Below are 23880 nucleotides of genomic sequence, written 5' to 3' on the forward strand. Positions count from 1 at the left end.
GGTGTCATCGGCAAACTTGTGGATAGCATTGGAATTGCACCTGACCACACAGTCATGGGTGTATAATGAGTAGAGCAGTGGGCTAAGCATGCATTCTTGGGGCATGCCTGTGTTGATAATCAGTGAGGAGGAGATGTTATTTCCAATTCGTACTCTGTGGTCTTCTGATGATCCAGTTGCAGAGGGGGGCACAGAGGCCTAGAGTTTGTAGCTTCTTGACCAGCACTGATGGAATATTGGTATTGAAGGTCGAGCTGTAGTCGATGAAAATCAGTCGTATGTATGAATTACTGTTTTCGAGGTGATCCAGAGCTGAGTGGAAAGCCAGCGATATTGCATCTGGTGTGGAGAAATTGTGACAATAGGTGAATTGTAGTGGATGTAGATCTTTGTATCTGTTCTTTCAACTCCTGGCCTCTCCCACTCTTTAGAATCCTAGACATACTTTCCAAATTAACATGTTTCCTTCATGCACAACAAATGATGTATTTACTATTATTCTGCATTTCGATCCATATAGGGGAATAGAAATATATGTGTACTGATTATTTTGATGAACATTTTTGTCTTCAGACCTGCTTTCTAGCTGATTGCCATTTTTTACATGATCCAATCTTCAGTCCCATACACTTTTCCAATGAAAGGTGATGCAAGCTCAAAAACAGCCCTTTTTAACCTTTTAGCTTCAGTAATAGAGTCAGAGAACACAGAAACAGGTCATTCAGTCCATATTTGCATGATGATCATTAATCAACCATGTAGGCTAATTATATTTATCATTTGGTTTACAGTCTTCTAAGTCTTGGTAATTCAAGTGCTGGTCTAGGTACTTTTTAAACGTTGTGAGATTACCCAGTTCCACCACCCATTCAAACAGTGCTTTCCAGATCCCATCCACCTTCTTAGACCCCCCCTCTAATTCTCTTCACTGCTAACTTAAACCAATGTCTTCTAGCTTTTGATACCTCTATTATGTGGTAAAATTTCCTATTACCACCCTGTCTTGTGCCCTTATAATTTTATCTACCTCTATTAGATTCCTCTTTCAGCCTTCTTCACTTCAAGAGAAACAAACTGTTTATCTGTTTATATGTTTAGAATCTCTCCTCATAACTAAAATGCTCTACCCCAGGCAGCACCCTCATGAATCGCTTCGCACTTTCCAGTGCAATCCTATCCTTCCTATAACGTGGTGACCAAAACACTAGTTGTGGTCTCACCAATGTTTTGAAATGCTCTCCCATAGGCAGTCTGCTCTTATATTCTTTTATTATTTTGGTAATTCTTCAAAAAAATCTATTAAATTGCTTTACCCTTCATTCTTGCATGTTAACCCATTGTTTTTGATTCTTTAATTATTTGCACTGTTACATTTCCAGCAGTTTTCATTAAATAGTCAGGGTTCATTCATTCAAATCATTTATTTGGCAGGGCAGAAAAGCCATAACCTATTACAAATGCCATAACCTGTAACAGACGACAAAGCTTCTCTCCCAGAGGAACTCAATGTCTTCTATGCCTGATTTGATGACAGTAACAGCAAAGAACCACCCCTCCACACTGCCACATCCCCTGACAATCCCATCCTGTCCATATCTGAGGCTGACGTGAGTGCTCCCTTCAGGGGTGCGAATCCAAGGAAAGCATCCAGCCCGGATGGAGTACCTGGCCGAGTATTAAAGATCTGTGCTGACCAACTTACCAAGGTATTCACGGATATCTTCAGTATCTCACTCCAGCAGGTCGTGGTACCCACCTGTTTCAAACAGCCGTCAATCATACCAGTGCCCAAGAAGAGTGTAGTAACCTGGCTTAACGACTATCGACCAGTAGCACTTACCTCAACGGTGATGAAGTGTTTTGAAAGGCTGGTGATGAAGCAGATCAGCTCCTGTCTGAATGATAACAGATGCATTTCAGTTCGCCTATTGTAATAACCAATCTATGGCAAATGCCATCTCACTGGCTCTACAAAAAGCCCTGGAATACCTGGACAGCAAAGATGCATTCATCAGGATGCTCATTATCAACTACAGTTCAGCATTTAACACCATCATCCCCCCAAAACTGCTCAGCAAACTCCAAGACCTGGGATCATGGATTTCCTCACCTCCAGACCACAATCAGTGAAGATTGGTAAGAACATCTCCACAACCTCCATTAGTACCATAGCACCACAGGCTGTGTTCTTAGCCCCCTGCTCTACTCACTCTACACCTATGACTGTGTGGCTTGGTACAACAATAACACCATCTACAAATTTGTCAATGATACCACGGTAGTGGGTTGTATAAAGGAAGGGGATGAGTCAGCGTACAGGATGGAGATTGAAAACTTTGCTGAATGGTGCACTCACAACAACCTTGCACTCAATGTCACCAAAACTAAGGAGCAGATTGTTGACTTCAGGAAAAGAAAGCCAGAGATTTACAATCCAGTGATTATTGTGGGATCAGAGATGGAGAGGGTGAACAAATTAAGTTCTTGGGAGTCACTATCTCGGAGGATCTTTCCTGGACCCAACACATCAATAGCATCATGAAGAAAGCACGTCAGCTCCTCTATTTCTTCAGAAGTTTGTGGAGGTTTGGTATGACACCAGAAACCCTGGCAAATTTCTACCGAGGTGTGGTGGAAAGTGGCTGCATCATGGTCTGATATGGGAACACCAATACCCCTGAGTGTAATGCCCTTCAAAGGTAGTGGACATCACAAGCAAAACCCTTCCCAATACTGAGTACATTTACAGAGAACGCTGCTGTCAGAGAGCAGCAGCAATCATCAAAGACCCACACCACCCAGTACATGCTCTGTTCTCACTGCTGCCATCAGGAAAGAGGTCTAGGTGCCACAAAATTCACACCATCAGGTTTAGGAACAGCTGCCTCCCCTCCACCATCAGACTCCTCAATAACAATGTTCTCTCTGCATTGCAGTCAGTTTGTTTACATTCATTACCTGTTTACAGTATATTTTTGCACTACCAAATAGTGGTAATTCTGTCATGCCTGCAGGAAAAATAATTTCAGGGTTGTATATGATGTCATGCATTCACTCTGGACAATTAACCTGAATATTCTATTGGCCACATATTGCTGTGTGCTTCAACCATTTTCTGTCTTTAGTCTTTTGCCAGATATCAATCAGAGATCAATTGTAGAATTCTACAACAATTCTACAAGGATGTGAATTGAAGTCTTACTTCGGAGATAAAAACACAATGTAGCCCATGGCTAATACAGAAAGAATGGCAGTAACACCTTGGAAAATCTGTTAAACTTAAACTTTGTTGATCTCTTCATGAGAACGAGGCATCTTTGAAAGTGCAGATAAATCTGCATTATCTTCTGGGCAATGCTTACTCTTTAATCAAAACAAAAGAACTGTAAAGGAAGAGAGACTGGAGGGATTCAAGGGGTCAATATTTTTGGTTAGGATGCTTTACCAAGACTAAAATGGGGAGGGGAGATATAAAGCATATAAAGGAGGGATAATAGAAATGAATGGGGAGGGGGTAAAAGATGTTTAGGTTCTGGGCATAAAAAGGGTCCAAGAGGTGGAGTGGCAAGTAGGGGATGAGAACACTTGGGTGGGGGAAGGTTAGAGAGAAAAGTGAGAATGGGAGCAGATAAAGGAGAGATGGAAACTGAGGCAAGTGGGAAAAACTGTGGTTGTGATGGGAAGCCTTGATGAGAAAGGATCATAGAGCTGGAGAGCAGTTGAAAGCGTAGGGGGTAGGGGGGGCAGCATGAGTTTCACAGAACTCTTCTCAGAGTGAGGAGGAAAACTTCTTCAAAGCAGCCATTCTTGGAGAAATCACAGTAGTGTAGAGAAACACAAAATTGGCAGATTGGAGTATTAAATCAACAAAGAAAGGCTGAGGGCATCCATATTCCAGCATCTGGTCATGCATGAATGGGGAACAGTGGATTCCAATGGTTGAAAGATAAAATATGGCTATGGAAAAATAATGTTGATTAATTAAATGATGATGCGATTTGGCCAGCACAGATTAAATGACTCTATTTTCTTGCTAATGTTTGTGAGTCCTTGGTATGCACAAATTAGCTGGCATGTCCTATACAGTATAATTTTAATTACCATTATGAAAAATGTTGAGTCCATTGTTAAGCCCTTTGGGATACCTAGTGGAGTAAAAGGTTCTCTAAATGTTTGTTCTTTTCTGAAAAATAAAGCAGGTGAATGATTGATTAGGAAACATACCAGACATGTGTATGAAGTTTTCAGTGGTGTTGGCATGAAAGAAGGCACGCTAAAGTAATTTAATTTGTCATAGGTGCTATATCTATAGTTGCGCTCGGATAATGACCATTGGGAGCTGCTCTAGTAGCTGCTTAGTTAAATCATAACATTGTTGAACTCTTTTCCTATGGTTTCTGGTTAAGGGGAAATTTGACTGACTCCTACAAGTTTAACTCCCCGCTCTTTCACTGCTTTTTCTCTACCTACATTTGACCTTAATTCTGCACTATCTGTTTTTACCCTCCTTAGGAGGGTATTTGCCTGATGAAAAGAATTAAATCATATTGTTTTATCATCTTCTCAACTGATTAACCTAATTGCTATAATTCCATCAAAGCAATTTTTGAGTCTCCTCTTTAAAAAGACCTGTTATGTTGTCCCTTCCCAACTGCATATTAATAGTTACAATTGGGATCAGCAAGTAGCTTCTCAGCTTTGATCAGTAGTGATTTAGCATAGAATTCAGATATCTCTTAAAAATAAAAGTGACCTTCATAATCTTCTGGTTTGGATCAGCCCAGAATCTTCTGGCTCAAGCCTAATTTTTACCCTTTATTTCATATCTCCACTATCCATAGAATCAATATCAAACCATTGGACTGGGGATAAAAACAGGGATCAGCCCAGAATCTTCTGGCTCAAGCCTAATTTTTACCCTTTATTTCATATCTCCACTATCCATAGAATCAATATCAAACCATTGGACTGGGGATAAAAACAGGTGGACCTGTATAAGTTTATAGTCACTTGGCTGCCTACAAATAGATCAATAGTAAAAGGCAGCCAACAGAACACTGACATATGTGAGATTGCTTGTAACTCATTGCTGACCTATCACTTTCACAGAACCATAGAACCCATTGAAAATTATCAAAGACCAGGCCATCTGCCCCTTCTATTCTGTGCCAAACTATTATTCTGGCCAGTCCCACTAACTTGTTTCCTTTCCATTCTCCACAATTTTTTGTCCAGGTGTAGAATTGTATGTGAAAACAAAGGCTACCAGTGCTGGAGAAGCTGAAGGGTCATCACACTTTATTAGTAGGACATATACTCCTGTGAGTGGGCTAATGGTGAACCAAGACCAGATGCTGACCTCATGCGTTTAGTTTTTTTAAAATGAAATGCTGAAGAGGTGATAAATCTGGCTCTCATTTCTTTGACCTGGAGAGTGTAATGTAGGCCCAGTTTATTGGGCAGGGAATGGTGGCTATGGAGTCTCATTCCTGGTGAGAGACCAGGCCTTGGGGACAGTGCCATGCGGTTATCTGTAAATACTGTATATCTGTTAGAGAGTGGGTGTTCTGCAGAGCTCTCTTGCAAAGGAAAGTACCACAATTGGCAGCCCTGCCCATCTATTTGCTTGACATTATCCAGAGGAATAAATGCTATGTGAAATACCTCCACTTTGTGTTGAAGGAAACAAGAACCAGGAGATGATGCAAGCCATTTGGGCCCTACTAGGTTGCTCTACCATTCATTGATACCATTAGCTGCTCCAACTCCACTTTCTAGCTCAAATCCTGTGATCCTCGACTCTCCAAGAATTTTTAAAAAACACCAGAGATTGCTTTTATTCTGTATCTGTTCACAGGATGTCACCTATTGCAGGCATTTCTCATCCATCTGCAATTACCTTCAATGGGTCATTACAAAGCTAACTAGGAATTGGCCACCATCCTCTGAGTCTGGAGTAGCATGTGGCTATTTGATTGGCATTGCTCCATTGGTGGTGACTCCATCATCTGTCAAATATATTTACTTTAGACTGTTCTGTGCACCTGGCTTTTTCATACAGCTCTAATAGTTTTACATTCTGTGATTTTAAAACATGCAGAATATGATTGATGCTGGAAACTTAAAAGCATTCTTTAAGATTTAATTATATTATACAACATAATGAGTGGCTTAGACAGAGTAAATAGTAAGAATCCATTTCAATTAGGAAATGATCAGTCACTGGGCATAGATTTAACTTAGTAGGTGGAGGATTAAAAGGGACTTAGGAGAAATATTATTTTATTCTGAGTGATGGGAATCTGGAAATCATTGTCTAAAAGGATGAATGTAGAAACCTTGATTGCATTTTCAAAGTACCTGCATGAGCACTGAAAGGCTTTAACCTGCAGAGCTATGGACCACCAAAACGAGATGAACCTAAAGTCTATTTTTAATCAGTAACCAAATGATGAACTCAACGTCTTCCTGTGCTGCAAACTTCTCTCATTCTCTGCTTGAATAGGTGAGTATTTTTACCACTTCCTGTTTTTATTTCAGATCCTTGCCACATGAGATTTTCAAATGTATTTGCTTATTCCTATATAGCTCTAGGAGGGAACCATATTGATGGATCAAGAAATGCATACAGGCCAGATCAAACATGGATAACGGAGTTCATTCCCTGAAACGAATGGGTGCAGTTGGTTGATTTTTGAGGCATGCCACTAGTTTTAAGACTATCATTTATAATAGCAACTTTTAATCATGATCTTTTTTCATCTGCTTCAATTTGAATCCTTTAGCTGCTTGATGTCTTGGTCTAGCCCTCTAGATAATCACCTAGTAACTCAATATCATGCTACTGTAAGCTTCGGGTCAAGTGGTTGCTCGTCATTTTTATTCTCTGGCCTCCCTCATCTCGGTCACCACTGCTAATGAAGCTTGAAAAACTATGCATCCTTATTTAGAGGCCTTGTATCCTTTGAACTTGATATGGAGTTCAAAAGTTTCTGTTAATTATTATTGTTCCTGTTTATTTGGGTGACAACTACTGGCAAAGGCCATTTACATCTTCTTCAGGCCCATCCTTTGGATCATTATTTGTTCCATAATTCACCTTTGGACCTGCCATATTATTCTCTCTCTTGCCCCTGTGCTTGTTTAAGACTGGTCAAACTTCAACTTATTACAGTCCTGCCAATATGTCTTTGACCTGAAACATCAGTCTAAAGTTTGTAGTCCTTGGGAAAACATTAGCCTATCTTTTTTGACCTTGAAGGAAGTACCCCACTGAGATTTCAGTGGCATGAATTGTCCTTCTACACCAGTTGTCAGTGGGTATTATTTCTGTACATTTCAGCAGCTTTTTTAATGGAACAATTTCAAAAACCTGCATTATGAGGCTATCTTTATTTAAACATTTTTGCTTTCGTCCAGTTGTTGGCATTGTGCCTGTATACATACTAGAAGAGATGCCTTGATGAGTTGATCCTAATTGAGGGCAAATATTGGGATTGTCATAATTTGAGTTCTTTAGTTATATTTTACCTGCTCATTGGCCTCAAGGTCTATCTTGCTTAGGTAATGGCACCTACAGAAAGTATCGAGTTACCACAATTGGTTAGGAATGGAGACATATGAAAAGAAAACTATGGTTCCTTCTGATTAGTTTACATTGATCTCACTTGATCCGTGGTGAATCTATAGATGCAAATCAGCCCTTGTAAGATACTCAAATAATTGAATGATTAACCCCACTTGTTTGTGAGGACCAGTATTTAACAGTGGCAACAGAGGGTAGCTGACAGATATTGCAATACATTAAAGTGTCTGCCTGTCCCGCATCGGACTTGTCAGCCACAAACGAGCCTGCAGCTGACGTGGACTTTTACCCCCTCCATAAATCTTCGTCCGCGAAGCCAAGCCAAAGAAAGTGCTGGAGAAACTCAGCAGGCCACACAGCATCAATAGGAAGTAAAGTGTAGCCAATGCTTAAAGCCTGAGCCCTTCGTCAGGATACACTTTAACAAAGGGCTCAGGGCTGAAGCATTCATTACCTTTTTCTTCCTATAGATGTGTGACAGATTGAGTTTCTCGGCACTTTTGTGTTCTGCACTACAATCACAGGGACTTTGTATGACTTTCCTGTTTAGCTGACAGATATTCATTGTTTTTCCAGAGAAAATTTACATTTTTGTCAGGGGAGTGTTGGAGGAAATGAATAGAATGAGGAAAAGAAAACTAGCCAGGCTCTACTTTTAGTCCTGTTGTTGAAATGTGAGAAGTATTAAGTATAAGGATGATGAGCTTAGGCCCATTACAGAGACCTGCCTGATGTAAGATCATGACTGTTTGCTTGATGTTCCTGGTTTTAAATGTTTCAAAAGGAATAGGGAAGGAGGTTAAACAGAGTATTGTGTTTATTTCTGATTGGTTCTTCATAGGATGGATGTGGAAACTTTAGAAAAGGTGTAGAGGAGATTAATCAGGATGCTGCCTGGATTAGAGACTACTTTATGAAGACTAGGGCTTTTCTTTTTGGAGTGATGCAGGATGAGAGGTGATGTAACAGAGGTGTATAAGATTGTACTGATCTTAGATAAAGGGTGGTGCTTGAAAATTGGATCATTTTTTTTCTCCCACTGATGCTGCTTTCTTCCAGTAGAGTGTAGCACCTCTTCCAGTATTTGCATAAAGTTTGCATAAAGGGGCTCCATGATAAAACCTGCCCTGTGTTGTCCTGATTAAATCACTGAGTAGCAAGAGAGACAGTAGAAGAAATAGAAGAAATAAAATGTTCTACCACAAAATGAAGTCAATTGGCTGATCTAATCCATGCCAGGTCCTTGTTTAGCAGCCCATTCAGTCCCATTCCTTCCCCATAGACCTATAAATTATTTTCCCTGAAATGCTCATCTAATTCCTTTCGAAAGCCCCGGCTGACTGTTTCACTGTCCTTGCAGTCAACAAGCTCCTGATCATTACCTCTGAATTTAAAAAAATTCTTCCTTGTGTCTCCAGCAATTTTTACCTTTCATTTTAAAACATGGCCCTTGAATCATCCACTGGTGGGAACAATTTGTTATTTATCTTATCAGAACCCTGCCTGACATTTATACAGTCAAAGCCAACTTCAGCAAGCAGTGAATATTAGAAGCCAGATGGCTTGCACTATGTGCTGTGTATTTACTTACTAACTGCAGGAAACTTTGAAATCAGCAGTTTTAAAACACTTTAAAAAGTGTAGACACAAGGGATTTTAAAATGTTAGTGTATAAAGACTTTTTCTAATAGAGCACAACATTTCCGATAATATTGAATTAATCCAGCTACTAATGCTTAACTTTTTAAAACCCTAATTATATCAAGAGCAGTTTTTTTTTACGATCATTTTGGATGGAAGAGAATTAAAACATTGTAAAACGTATTACAACTCCATAAAGTGTATTTTCCTTTTTAGCTTTCTTTCATAAATTTGTAATGGTTAGTATCAGTGCAGGCATGATGATATTCACTGAATCGAAATAAAAGGAGAAATTAAATCCATAATGTCTGAAGCATCTAAGTGTTATGGTTGAAAATGGAACAAAGAGACAGAATTTAATGACTTTTAATACACTGGAGCTCTATGCTTCAATTTGCCATCACAGCACTACATCTTTCTGGGGATGATCATTTCATTAACTAGCTGAGGTATTATAAAATAGTTAATTATACCTCACCTAATTCTATACTGTCCTAAGGCTCTCACCTACTGGGCTGTGGTTCTGTAAGATTTGATTGTATGTGCAGGACAATGAATCAACCTGACACCAGTATGATTAAGAATGGTTGGTTTTATTTGTCCATGCAAAGGTTAATTTACACTTGGATTAAAGTGATAATTACCTGCACTAAAAACAGGTTTGACTAAACTAGAGAACCCTATTAGAGTAGCTGAATGAGGCGACATTCCTTGCCACTGCTGAGTTCCTCCAGCAGTTTTATTTTACTACCTACTTGTGACAATTCTAATGAGAACAGTTGTCAGAAACAAGTCACTGAATTTACCCTGGTTGAAATTTATCTTTTTCCAATGGGGCCACAGAAGGGTTTGTCTACAGTAAGCAATAATTCCTCTTCAAAGTACCTGACAGCAATTCATTTCTTAGCTAATAGATTATGATTATATCATAATTTGTATTGATATTTCATTATGAAAAAGCTGTGGAAATTGTTTATTTTACCTAATGGCATTAGAGTAATTCTGACTGGATTTTCAACAATTTTGTTAATATCTCCTCTCTTGTCAGGAGTGCGCAACAACGAATGCACTTCCTGAGAAGACTTAGGCAGGCAAGGCTACCGGCCACCATCCTGTCAACTTTCTACAGGAGTCCCATCGAGAGCATCCTAGCCAGCTGCATCACTGTGTGGTACAGTTGCTGCAGAGCATCGGATCAGAGGTCAATCCATAGGACTATAAGAGCGGCAGAGAGGATCACTGAGGTCTCCCTCCCCTCCATTGACGTGATTTACTGGGATAGTTGTTTAAAGATGGCTCACAAAATCAGTGAGGATGCCTTCCACAGCATCTTCCAGCTCCTCCTGTTGGGAAAGAGATACAGGGGTATCAGAGCCAGGACTACCAGGCTGAGAAACAGTTTCTTCCAACGGGCAATGAGACTGCTGAAGGACTGATGAACCACTTAAACAATTCCTCCATGACTCTCCTATTTATTTAACAATTTATTTATTTTACAATTTCTATATACTTACTATCCATACATTTCATTTGTCTGTATGTGTGTTATGTCTGTATGTATGTTTGCAGTGGCTAGCAGCGAGGATCGGAGAACATTGTTTCATAAGGTTGGAGTGATACAATTTGAAGATAAATAAACTTCAACTGAACTGGGCGTAAACTAAATAAAACCAAAAATTGCTGGAAATGCTCAGCTGTGCAGGGAGCTTCAGTAGAGAGGAATGCTTCTGCCTAGTAACCATTCATTAACATTGGGGAAGTTAGTAAGGAATCACATCTAAAGTTGCTGAAAGTAGATGGAATGTCTGATAGGGAATATCTGTTAGGTAGCACATATTTGTACCGGTATTGATAGCTGAGAATTCTTGTTAATTGCAGCTAAACTGTATAAGAAATGTGTGAATAGAGGAGTCAGCCTAGAAATTGCATTTGGTGGGCAGTCAATATACGTAATTTGGTTCTTTTGTTAAAATTTGATAAATTAGTTGTTCGGCCTTCTTGGGTGGAAATGGAATTGAATTATTCTAAAAATATTAATGTTAGCAGGCCCTAGGCTCCTTTTTTACCTTTGTTTTTATATAAATTAACAAGTAATCTGATAATGAGACACAGTTTGAGAATATGGGCATAATTTAGAAAGATTTTTGGAATTCATAGTTTCTCTTTTGCTCGTCCCATTGCAGCTAACCATCTTTTTATATCTTTGTCCATATAACTATATAACAATTACACCACAGAAACAGGCCACTTCGGCTTTTCAAGTCCATGCCGAACACCTTCTCCCACCTAGTCCAATTGACCCGAACCCAGCCCATAATCTTCCATATCTCTCTCATCCATATACCTATCCAACTTTTCCTTAAATATTAAAATCGAGCCTGGATCTACCACTTTGGCCAGAAACTCATTCCACACTCCCATCACCATTTGAGTGAAGAAATACCCCCCCCCCCACCTCGTGTTTTCCTTAAACTTTTCCCCCTTCAATCTTAATACGTCCTCTTGTTTGAAAAAGCCTATCCACATTGACTCTATCTGTCCCCCTCATAATTTTAAATTCCTCTATCTAATCACCCCTCAATCTTCTATGCTCCAGTCCTAGCCTGTTTAACCTCTCCGTGTAACTCAAACCCAGAAACCAAGGTAGCATTCTTGTAAATCTTCTCTGCATTCTCTTTATTTTATTGATATCCTTCCTATAATTCAGCAACCAAAACTGCACACAATATTCCAAATTTGGCCTTACAAATGTCTTGTACAACTTCAACATGACATCCCAACTTCTGCACTCAATACTCTGATTTATGGCCAACATACCTAAAGCTTTCTTCACCACCCTATCTACATGTGACACCACCTTCAGGAAATTATGTACCAGAATTCCTAAATCCCTTTGTTCTACTGCACTCCTCAGTTGTCTACTATTAGCACCTCACTCTTATCAGTACTAAACTCCATCTGCCATCTTTCAGCCCACTCTTCCACTGGCCACTGAAAACTTTGAAAACCTTCTTCACTGTCCACAACACCACCAATACTTGTTATGCTTACTAACCCAATTTACCACCCTATCATCCAGATCATTAATATGTATATGACAAGCAGCAATGGACCAAGAATCGATCCCTGAGGCACTCCACTAGTCACCAGCCTCCAATTTGACAAGCAATTTTCCACTTCACTCTGGCATCTCCCATCCAACGATTGTTGAATCCATTTCACCACTCAACATTAATACCTAATGATTGAACCTTCCTAACTAACCTCTTATGCGGAACCTTATCAAAGGCCTAACTAATGTTCATATAGACAACAACCACAGCCTTCCATTTGTCAACCTTCTTAGAAACCTCCGAGAAAAACTCTGTAAGATTTGTTAAACATGATCTACCATGTACAAAACTATACTGTCTATTCCTAATTAATCCCTGTCTATCCAAATGGTTGTATATACCATCTCTAAGAACACAATTCATTAATTTACCTTCCACCGATGTCAGACTCGCAGGCCTATAATTACATGGTTTACTTTTAGAGCCTTTTTTTAAAACAATGGAACAACATGAGCTATCCTTCAATCCTCCGGCACCTCCTCCATGGCTAACGACATTTTAAATACTTTTGTCAGAGCCCCCCACTATTTGTACACTAACTTCACTCAAGGTCCTAGGGAATACTTTGCTAAGACCTGGAGATTTCTCCACCTTTATTCTCTTTAAAATAGCAAGTACTCCCTCCTCATTAATCTGCATATCTTCAATGACCTCACGACCAGTTTTCCTTACTTCACCTGACTCAATATTCCTTTCCTTAGTGAATACTAAAGAAAAAAAACATTTAAAATTTCCCCATTTCCTCACATAACCTTCCCCTCTGATCCTCAAGGGGCCCAATTTTACCCTCACTCTTCTTTTACTTTTAATATACCTGTACAAACCCTTTGGATTTATTTTTACCTTGCCTGCCAAAGCAGCCTCAGATCTCCTTTTAGCCTTTCTAATTTTTTTTGCTCTCTTTATATTCCTCAAGTACCTCATTTATTCCCTGCTGCCTAAACCTATTTTACACATTCCACTTCCCCCAAACAAATTCCCAATATCCCTTGAAAACCAAAGCCCACTATACTTTCTAATCTTTCCTTTAATCCTCACAGAGACATTCCGACTTGGTACTCTCAAAAGTTCCCCTTTGAATGTCCTCCATTTATCTGATGCATCCTTCCCAGAAAATAAATGATCCCAATCCACACCTTCAAAATCCTTTTGCATCTGCTCAAAATTAGCCTTGTTCCAGACAAGAATCTCAACCTTAGGCCCAGCCCTATGCTTCTCCAAAATTAACCTAAAACTAATTGTATTATGGTCACTAGACCCAAAGTGTTCACCAACACAAAACTCTGTCACCTTACCTATCTCGTTCGCTAATAGGAAATCCAGTAGGCACTTTCAGGTGGCCAGTTGTCCCGCATGTAAAGCCGTATGTTTAGGCAATATGCAGCTGTTCTGAGGCGAGCTATGTAACACTACTCCAAGAGGGATAATCAGCTCAGCTCAGTGGTTCCCCCATTCACCTGAATGCAGCTGGCTGAAAGTGGATGTTAAAAGGTCAGGCTGCTGACGTGGCAGTGACGTCATCAGCCTGAGACGCCTGGCCCGAATCTTGAAGCACATTGTGCAGGCAGGCTAGTGCAGGTTTAGTCGTTTTGTTTAGCAGTGAAGGGAAGCAGTGCATTTGAACAATGGCTCCAAGAAAGGCTGGTGACGGGTCTGAAGAAGAGGTAAGACTGCTTCTAGACCATCTGACTCAGGAATCCCAGGAAAAGGAGTTCACTTGGCCAGTTAGGGATGGTCCCACTTTTGAGCAGCTGTCCGGAGTGCTCGCAGCACAAGGGCACGAAGCTGAAGAGCACGAGGAAGAAATTCCTCTCAGTCCTGGACCACAACAGGAGGAGTGGCAATGGGTGCAAGGAATGGCAGTACTTCGACCCGTGCCACATTCTCTGGGGGGGCTAGCTGCTCACCTACTCCCTCGAATGTAACCAGTGCTCTGGAGACCCCTGAATCCTCAGAGCTCATCCTGAGGGACTTCAGGGTTCACTCAGCGGCAATGGAGGAGGCATGCCGGTCCAGGAGGAGGAGGCCACCATAGAGGACCCGGCAGCCATGGATTTGGATGCCTCTGAGAGAGGAAGCACAGAGGTCACTGTCCCTGGAAGAGGTGAGGCTGCACTCTCAGCATAGCACACAGGTACAGTAGCATTAAATTTGTGTTTATGGAGAAGCACTTGTCCAATTCTGATGCACTTTTCCTGTTTCCACCCTCAGCCTCTGGTCCCAGACGCAAGCACCAGCGACTGACGAGGGGACAGGTTCTCGTGAAGGAGTTGCAGGCGATGATGTTGGCACTTGACAGGAAGGACAGTGAGAGAGACGGCCAGCGTGCAGAGGAGGCACTGGATCATGAGAGAGTCATGCTTGCCAAACAGAAGGAGGATGAGGAAGGCACGCACCGCTCCGCAGTGGAGAAGCTTGCCCAGTCGATGTCTGAGTTTGCGGCTTCCCTGCAGAGACTGAGTGCCGCAATGGACAGGCAGTCAGTCATCTTCAACAGATTGGTCACGCGATTAGAGGCCTCCCCATCCCCATTCCCACAGTCATATGATCAGCCTCATCCCATGTACCTGGCCCCTCCATCCAGTATGCCATTTCATTCCACACCAGTGCATCACAGAAGTGGATGCTTTGACATGACTGAGATCCTGGGGTACGGTAGCGGTTCCTCATCCCCCCCCCCCCCCCCCAAATTGTTCCTCTCAATGCTGGAATGAGGTTTGTGTCGGAATAAACATCCTTAATGCTACTAACTCACTGTTCACTTTTGTTGTTCCTGAAGCCCCTCATAAGTGTAATGTTCTGTGGAACACTTTAAGGATCGAAACATCCAGCAGTGAGATGCTATGGTGCTGGGTGGTTGTGTTTGTTGTGTTTTCTGTTTTAGTGTTTGATCTGCTGTGTTCAAATGTGGAGTGGATTTGCACTGTTATTTGACCATTCCATGGTTTCCTTCAAGTTTAAGAATGATGTGAAATGTTAACTTTGAGATATTTACCTCAGATATTTATGAAGCAGTGTGATTTCTCAAAGCACGTCTTTTATAAAATTTTATTAAATTTTTGACAAGCAGACAAGTCACAAGTTTCATTTATGTGCACCCGTTCATTCGCAAGAGCACATAACATGCCAGGCAACAGGCTCATGTCACCACATTGGGTAGGGAGGGTGGAGGGGGGTACGTCATGGAAAATGGGGAGCTGGGTAGCAGGGACATACCCTTACAGGATGGACATGATGGCAGAACGGATGGCCTGGGGCCCATGGCCATGCTGATCAGCACAATCTGCACTATTGGGTATAGGACCATCTGCTTCAACCAATGTCCACTCTGAAGGGAAGTCTTCCTTGTTAATCTCACATATATTGTGCAGTACACAGCAGGCAAACACAACATCTGGGACTAAGGCGGTAGAAATATCTAGACGCTTGGACAGGCATCGCCATCGGCCTTTTAGATGGCCAAATGCATGTTCCTCCACTATCCTTGCTGAATTAAGGGCCTTGTTAAATCTTCGCTGATCCTGATCCAGTACTCGGTGCTGTGTGAAGTCCTTCATCAGCCAGCTTTCTAGGGGGTATACCGCATCACCCACAAGATGTGCTGGAACCTCCACTCTCTCAACATCCTTGGACACCTGCAGACACAACGATGCAGACATGTAGTTAATTCATGCACCTGAACGTTGACACAGCAAGCAGGCATAACATTTGAAACACGGAGCTTTGAAGGGTGAACACTCACGTCACGTGGGAAGAGGTATCCACCCTGGTCCTCAGCTTTTCTATACAGAGGAGATTTGGCAAGCACTCAGGTATCATGCCTGCGGCACGGCCACCCCACAAACACATCTGAGAAGCTGTAACATGAATGGAAATCACAGTGGAAATCACACAGTGAAGTTATAGTCATTGGAAATGTGATGTGATGTATATCAATAGAGGCTTAACTCACAAGAATCTGTGATCAACCACCACTTACAGAACCACCGAATGCCACCCTTTGCGATTGTAGTAGGCTGCAGCATACACGCTGGGTGTGATAATGGGAATGTGTGACCCATCAATGGCACCAGCACACATTGGGTATCCCCTTTGGACGAAGCCATTAATTGTCTCCTGGAGACGTGTTCTACTTGGCAGGGAGATGAAACCTTTACCGAGGAACTTACTCAAGGCAGCAGTCACGTCCTGCACCACCATGCACACGGTGCTGACGCCTAGTCCAAAGATGGTACTGATGGATCGATACTCACAAGGGGTGGCATACCACCACTAGGCCACAGCTAATCGAAGTCCAGACTCCAATGGTGCTGCAAGTGAGGTTCTATGAGTTCCAGCACGAAGTGAAAAGTTCCACGTGACATACAAAAGTGTCTGCTCCACTTAGCATCATCAAATTTGGTGAGGACATTACTCCAGAACTCAGCACCCTGCGGTCAGTTCAACCTCCAGAGAGACTGATGTGTCACCATAGCCAATTGACTGACCAGCAGCATTCACCTTCATCTGCAGCACTTATGCTCCATGCGACTTTCAACCGCTAACTGCTATCTTCTTGCCCTCAACCTTTGCAGGAACCTTCTCCTGATTGCACCCATGCGATTTCCAGATCTCAAAGATGATTGAAGAGCTTCAACAGCACAAAGAGCCTAACCAAGGATCTGCGTATCTCATTCTAAACACTCAGAAACGCTGAAATCATCATCATTATGTCCCCTTCCTGCACAGGGTCTCCCATTGTTCTGTGTTCCTTCTTGTCGTGCTCAAAATGAGATCACGTCAGTGGACGGGATCACAGCTGACAGTGGGCAGGAGCCGGAGTGTGCTCAGAACTGCATCCTGTGCAGCTGTGCCCTTCAGGTGGCCAGCATTACACTTTAAACGCTGCCACCTGAACGGCAATTTAAAGGGCCACTTCTGCTTCTTCAGTCGCATTCTTAGCGTCGAATGCACCTGAAAAAGCCTAATACTGCTCTTCTCTAGTCGTTTCTTCCATGTATTGGTTTAGAAAACTTTCCTGAACACATTTGATAAACTCCAACCCATCCAGCCCTTTTACAGTATGGGTGTCCCAGTCAAAGTGTGGGAAGTTAAAATCTCCTACTCTCACCACCTTATGTTTACCTTAGGGTTTATGTCCTTTCTCCTTACAAATTTATTCCTCTAATTCCCTCTGTTCATTAGGGCATCTATAATACACCTCATTAGTGTTTTCATGCCTTTCCCATTCCTCACTTCCATCCAAATAGCCTCAATGGATGAGCCCTCCAATCTATCCTGCCATAGCATCGCTGTAGAGTTTAGATTATAGGTGTTATTGAGCAGTGTAAATTGGATATTAAAAATTTTAAAGATTTTTAAAATTCGAGACAATTTCACTTCTTTTGAACAATTGAGGGTAAAATTTAAATGACCTAATAATCAGTTTTTTAGATATTTTGTTCAGTCTAAACTTCGTGATTTTCCACGGATTTTTGAAACAAATATTCTTGATTTACTTTTTGATTTTAAACTTTCTCATAGAGGGTCAATATCAATTATTTATAGTAATCTGATGGACTTCAAATAGCTTCATGAATTAAGATTAAGAATGATTGGGTACATGATTTAGACTTGGATTCAGACGAGGACTGGGATGCGATTTTAAACTTAATCCTTCTGTGCACGACATTGTTTATTGCAGCTTAAAGTGGTGCATAGAGCACATATTTCAAAACCTAAATTATTGCACTTTTATTCTGATATTGATTCATTATGTGAGAAATGTAAGATTTTCGAGGCTTCATTGTTACTTATGTTTTGGACTTGCTCTAGTTTAGAAGATTTTTGGAAAAATTATTTTCAAACTATATCATTTATATTTAGGGTCAAATTAGAACCAGGCCCCTTAATTGCTCCATTTGGATTTTCTCAAAAAAAGAATAATACTGGCTTCATCTCAGAGGCTAAGTTTAGTGTTTATCTCATTGATAGATGGACGAGCAATTCTGATAAAATGGAAAGACAGTACCCCACCTATTCATAGTCAATGGTTACAGGAGGCCATGGCTTTCCTAAGTTAAGAAAAAAATCAGACATAGTGTTAAAGATGTAAAGGTGAATTTTATAAGATGTGGGGGCCATTCTTGGAGTACAGTCCAACTCCAATGATCCAAAATCAGATTCTCTGAAATCCTCAATTATCTGAAAAATTTAAAATTTTTCGGATAAATGAGGATATCCGAAACAATTCAGAAATCCTCACTTATCTGAATTTTTTTTCCAGAGCTGAAGTGACCGGGAATGTCGGGCTTCCAGCAGCAGCAGTGGTCCTCGGGCTCTCGGCGGCAGCGCGAACCTCAAGATGCCAGGCAGGAGTGGGAACTTCGGGCTCCCAGCATGAGCGGGTCCTCAAAGGGTTCGATTTGATGATCGGCGGTGGCCAGCATTTTTTGGGTGAGAATTAAACATTATTTTAATGCTTAAAAAGCCTTCCCTTGTTGTTTGTTGCTTGTTTAAATTCTGTTACAAGTGATTTGCTGTTGCTACTGGGCTGTTTATAAAAAAATTACCAGTCATCCAAAAAAAAGTTTATCTGACCATTTTGGATAATCGGAGTTGTACTGTATTACCATAATTTAATGAATTAGGGTGTTTGGATGCACCTCAACAGCGCTGTCTGGTCTCAGAAAGTCGTTCTTCATCTCCTATTTTTATTAGATATGCAAGTTTGCTTTGTTTAGAGGGAGAGGGGCTTTTTCTTTTTCCTTTTTTGTTTTCATTTTCTTTCTCTTTTTTAATATTTTTAAATAATCGATTTGATTTGGAAGGGTCCACATGATTTGTACTATGTATGATCAGGGTTTTATTTCAAATGTACAAATTATCTGTCTTTTCTTAAGCTGCGTTCAGGTGGAATCACCTGGAGAATGCGGCTCCGGAGCGGCTGTGGTGTCTGCAAAGGGACGTTCAGGTGGCAGCGCTGAAGCCGATGTTCTGCCATCTGAAAGGTCTGCAGCAGGGAGAGGTGCCACAGAGCAAACGCTGGCTCCTGAGTCAGGGCAGGGGCAGCCATCTGACAGCTCGCCTCCCCTCTGCCAACAGTCCCCTCCTCACTGCCTGACAGCCCCCTGGCATGGGACTATGGGACTGGAGCAGCCAGCTCGGGACATCAAGGCTGGGGCAGCCGGCGCGGGACTACAGGGCTGGGGTGGCCAGCGTGGAACTTCAGGGCTGGGACAGCCGGCTCAGGACTACAGGGCTGGAGCGACTGGCATGGAACGTCAGGGCTGGGGCAGCTGGCGCGGGACAACAGGGCTGGACCAGCCCTGACGTCCTGCACCGGCCACCCCAGCCCTGTAGACCCGCACCGGGGGACTGTCAAGCAGTGGGGACTTGTAGGCACCTGAAAGCTGCTAGCCGCTTTGCCTAGTGCTGCTTTCAGGTGCAACGGGGGATTCTCTGAGCAGGTGAATATACCTGCAGGAGGAGGGTTAGGTAAGTGCTCCTCCTGGCCGAGTTCTCCACTTTCAGATGGCCACCCAAGAGCCGCATTGGGATAAAATAGGCAGCTTTACAGTTGGGTATTCTGGTTACCCGAAAGCGGTTTATTCCATTTTATGTATTGGATTTATGTGTGTGTATTTTTTATTAAATATTTTAAATGGAAATTGCATTTGGTTTGTTAAGACATTGTTACATTTAGCGCTAACACCAAATCAAGAACATGAAATTGTTCAAAACAAAGTTTTAAATATTGTTTGGGTACTTTACATTAGAATAAAACTTAAAAATGAAACCTCTGAAGGAAATGGTCTACAGACAGGGGATTGGGCTTTGGATAGGGAGTCTATTTATATATTACTTAATCTTGCAGTTATAAAAGATTTTCAGGACACAAGAAATGCAAAAAAGTTATATTCTGCATGGTATTAGTATAAAACACACTAGTGTGATTGATGCTGTTATTCCTGTGCACCCTGCAGTCCCTCAACTGAAAGGATGCCAATGTCATGGATGGCTAAGCCAAACCTTAATTGCTGCAAAACAGTGAGTGATCTTTCCCATTCAAAATGAAAGTCTTAGCACATTGCAAAATAATTTGAATGAGGCCACGGTTACCATGTTATTCTTGTAACGATTGTGTATGATCACACCATTCTTTTCTGTTCTCGAAATATCTTCCACCGGCAGGTAGGGGTGCGTGCGTGCGTGTGTGTGTGTGTGTGTGTGTGTGTGTGTGTGTGTGTGTGTGTGTGTGTGTGTGTGTGTGTGTGTGTGTGTGTGTGTGTGTGTGTGTGTGTGTGTGTGTGTGTGGGAGGGGGAGGGGCACTCTGTTAGAACTGTGAAATATGATGGACTTGATGTGGTAAGATTAAACAGTTGCTCTCTGTTGCCCATTGCTTAAAAAACCTCTTTTACTCAAATTGAGTACAACAGGAATAGGTGCAAAGACATTAGTTAAAATAATGACCTGTGCAGGAGATCTTGGACTTTAGTGAGAACATTCATTTGACATGAATATACTAAAACCTGGTGCTTCTGCGCTGGTACCTCATCATTTATGATCCATGGTTCATCTTGAAATGGCCAATTGATCCAAAGGCTTGAAATAATCATTTGCATACAGAGTCGCTGTCACAAATGTGGAGCATTTTTGGGGTGGTCACAAACTGACATTCAAAAACTCACTCGGGTTAGCGGATGCCGTACTGTCGTACCTGCCATGAACCTTCTCCATGCACCGCTGTCACGCTTCCCCCTCCCTCCGAAGTAACAGACAAATGTGTGTGCTTATAGCACATGGAGACAAAACCACAAGACTCTAGTGGAGAACCCGGCCAGGAGGAGCACTTACCTAACCCTCCTCCTGTAGGTATATTCTCCTGCTCGGAGAATCCCCCGTTGCACCTGAAAGCAGCACTAGGCAAAGCTGGCTAGCAGCTTTCAGGTGCCTACAAGTCCCCACTGCCTGACAGTCCCCCGGTGCGGGTCTATAGGGCTGGGGCGGCCGGCGCGGGTCATCAGGGCTGGCCCAGCCCTATAGTCCCGCACCAGCTGCCCCAGCCCTGACGTTCCACGCCGGCCGCCCCAGCCCTGTAGTCCCGAGCCGGCTGCCCCAGCCCTGACGTTCCATGCCGGCCGCCCCAGCCCTGTAGTCCCGAGCCGGCTGCCCCAGCCCTGATGTCCCACGCCGGCCACCCCAGCCCTGTAGTCCTGCACCGGCTGCCTCAGCCTTGATATCCCAAGCCGGCTGCTCCAGTCCCATAGTCCTGTACCAGGGAGTTGTCAGGCAGCGAGGAGGGGGGTGTTAGCAGCGGGGAGGCGAGCTGTCAGATGGCTGCCCATGCCCTGACTCAGGAGCCAGCATTTGCTCCGCGGCACCTCTCCCCGCTGCAGACCTTTCAGGTGGCAGAACATCGGCTTCAGCGCTGCCACCTGAACGTCCCTTCGCAGACACCCACAGCCACTCCAGAGCCGCATTCTCCAGGTGATTCCACCTGAACGCAGCTTAAGAAAAGACAGATAATTTGTACATTTCAAATAAAACCTTGATCATACATAGTACAGGCAAGAGAGCACAATACGTCGCAATACAATGCCCATGAATACCGCCCCCTCCTTGGCACCAGCATTGGTGGGGTTCTCATTACTAAATGAGTGTGGACTTTATTAGCTAGAAAATTTAGCCCCTCAATGCATGCAAGTCGAATCAGTACATTGATCAGCATATTATTATGTGCATTATTCTCACCTAATTTGGTTACAATGCAGTCTGGACATCATTGATGTTGGGACATAGGCCAAAGGGTTCAGTCAGCACAGAAGTGATCCATCCCGCTGGCTGCTGAAACTCTGGCGGTGTCAACTTCCCTAGAAAGAAGGAAGGAGTCATGGGTGCCAACAGGAGAGGTGGCATTGGTTATCAGTAAGTTTTTCTCGTGACGGAGTGGACCAATGTCTAACCTTCTGTTGTGGGAATGGAAACCCTTTCTGTTGACAAGAAAGTCTGTGTTATTACCTCATGAAAGTCAGCAATCCCACTGCCTGACACATTTACTATCTCATCACTGAATTCAAAATAGATTAATTAATTAAGAGTAGCGAATCTAGGTAACCTTATTCATTATGTAATAAACAGAAAGTTGAGTAATATGGCAAAGACTCATTGCTACTGCCGAGAAATATACAGTGGTCATGACCGATACAAAAAACATGGTGGTGCTGCTGGAGCTGCTGTAACGGCAGCACTGCCACTGGTGCGGACCTGCGGAGAGCGGGAAGAGGAGACACAGTCCACACCCATGTGGGCCCAACCGCCTAGTCCAATGGCCATCAGCTCCGTACAAACTTTAAATGGCCTGTTAAAGGAGCTGATGGTAGTTTACTTTAAAATCCTGGGACTGCGTGGTCTGGGCCCAAGATGGCAGCTCCTATGATTGGCAGTGCCCGTAAGGGGATGCAGACTCCAGGGAAGCAGAAGAGTGGTGTAGGGGATCAGAAAATGGGGACACCAACCCCTTTTTGAGAAAGAGAAGTCGAGGAGACATCCCATGGGCTGGATGTCCGCAGCAATGGACCTGCAAGGGGCTCTAAGACTGCAGAAAACCTACAGGGCTGGGGCGGGCTGCTGGCAACTACAGTCAAGGGAATTGCATCAGACTGCAGACTGCTGGAGACTGGCTCGAGACTACCAGGTATCAGAACTGAGATGCGAGAGGCTGCTGAGGGCACTGAAGGCTTCCTGATCTTGTCAGAGGTTTGAATCTGGAGCTCAGGTTACTGATGGTTTGGACTGAAGTCTGTGTGGCTGCAAAGGCAGCAAGTGGGCTGGAGGTGAATCCGTGGACACTCAGTGACTTTGGGGACTTTCTCTTGCTTTTCTTTCTCTGATTGTAAGGGGCGCTGGGCAATTTCTGTTCATGCCGAATCTTTGTCTGTCTTACTGCAGACTAAAGGAAATTTCATGAAATATCACATATTTTTGTTTTATTACATGGCAATAAAAGAATCTTGAATGTTGAATCTTGATTGTCTATATAAACTTCACCTTAGTAGAAAAATGTGATTGAATATTTTGCAGAGTCACCCCTGTTATTACCAATAGAACTGGAGGACATCCCACATATGGATGGAGATTAAACTCCATGCTACTCAAAAGACAGGACTTTAGAGAATTTATTGAGCGCCAAATTAAAATGTACTTTGAAATAAATACGGAATCAGTGAAAGACAAATTTATATTATGGGATGCAATGAAAGGCTTCATCAGAGGGCAGATAATAAGTTATGTAACTAAGATGAAAAAGGACTACAATCGGGAAATAGAACGACTGGAAAGGGAAATAGTAAGTACAGAAAAAGAACTAGCAACAAGGGAAGATCCAACAAAAAGAAGAGAATTGGTGGACAAAAAAATAAAATATGAAACTCTACAAACATATAAGGTGGAGCAGAACATAATGAAAATAAAGCAGAAGTATTATCTTCTTCTTCTTCCTTCTTTGGCTTGGCTTCGCGGATGAAGATTTATGAAGGAGTAATGTCCACGTCAGCTGCAGG

At 42.5% G+C, this 23880-nt stretch overlaps 1 long non-coding RNA gene across 1 annotated transcript; it reads right to left on the bottom strand.

Moving 5' to 3' along the window:
- Nucleotides 1–9800: 9800 nt before the first annotated feature.
- Nucleotides 9801–13792, bottom strand: LOC138762671 (uncharacterized). Its single transcript, XR_011357039.1, has 2 exons — nucleotides 13635–13792; nucleotides 9801–10569 (listed from the first exon to the last, which is right to left on the bottom strand). It is a non-coding gene; the product is annotated as an uncharacterized lncRNA (long non-coding RNA).
- Between the last annotated feature and the right edge of the window lie 10088 nt (nucleotides 13793–23880).

The sequence above is a fragment of the Narcine bancroftii genome, chromosome 5 (genome assembly GCF_036971445.1).
Source record: "Narcine bancroftii isolate sNarBan1 chromosome 5, sNarBan1.hap1, whole genome shotgun sequence".
Classification (NCBI taxonomy): domain Eukaryota; kingdom Metazoa; phylum Chordata; class Chondrichthyes; order Torpediniformes; family Narcinidae; genus Narcine; species Narcine bancroftii.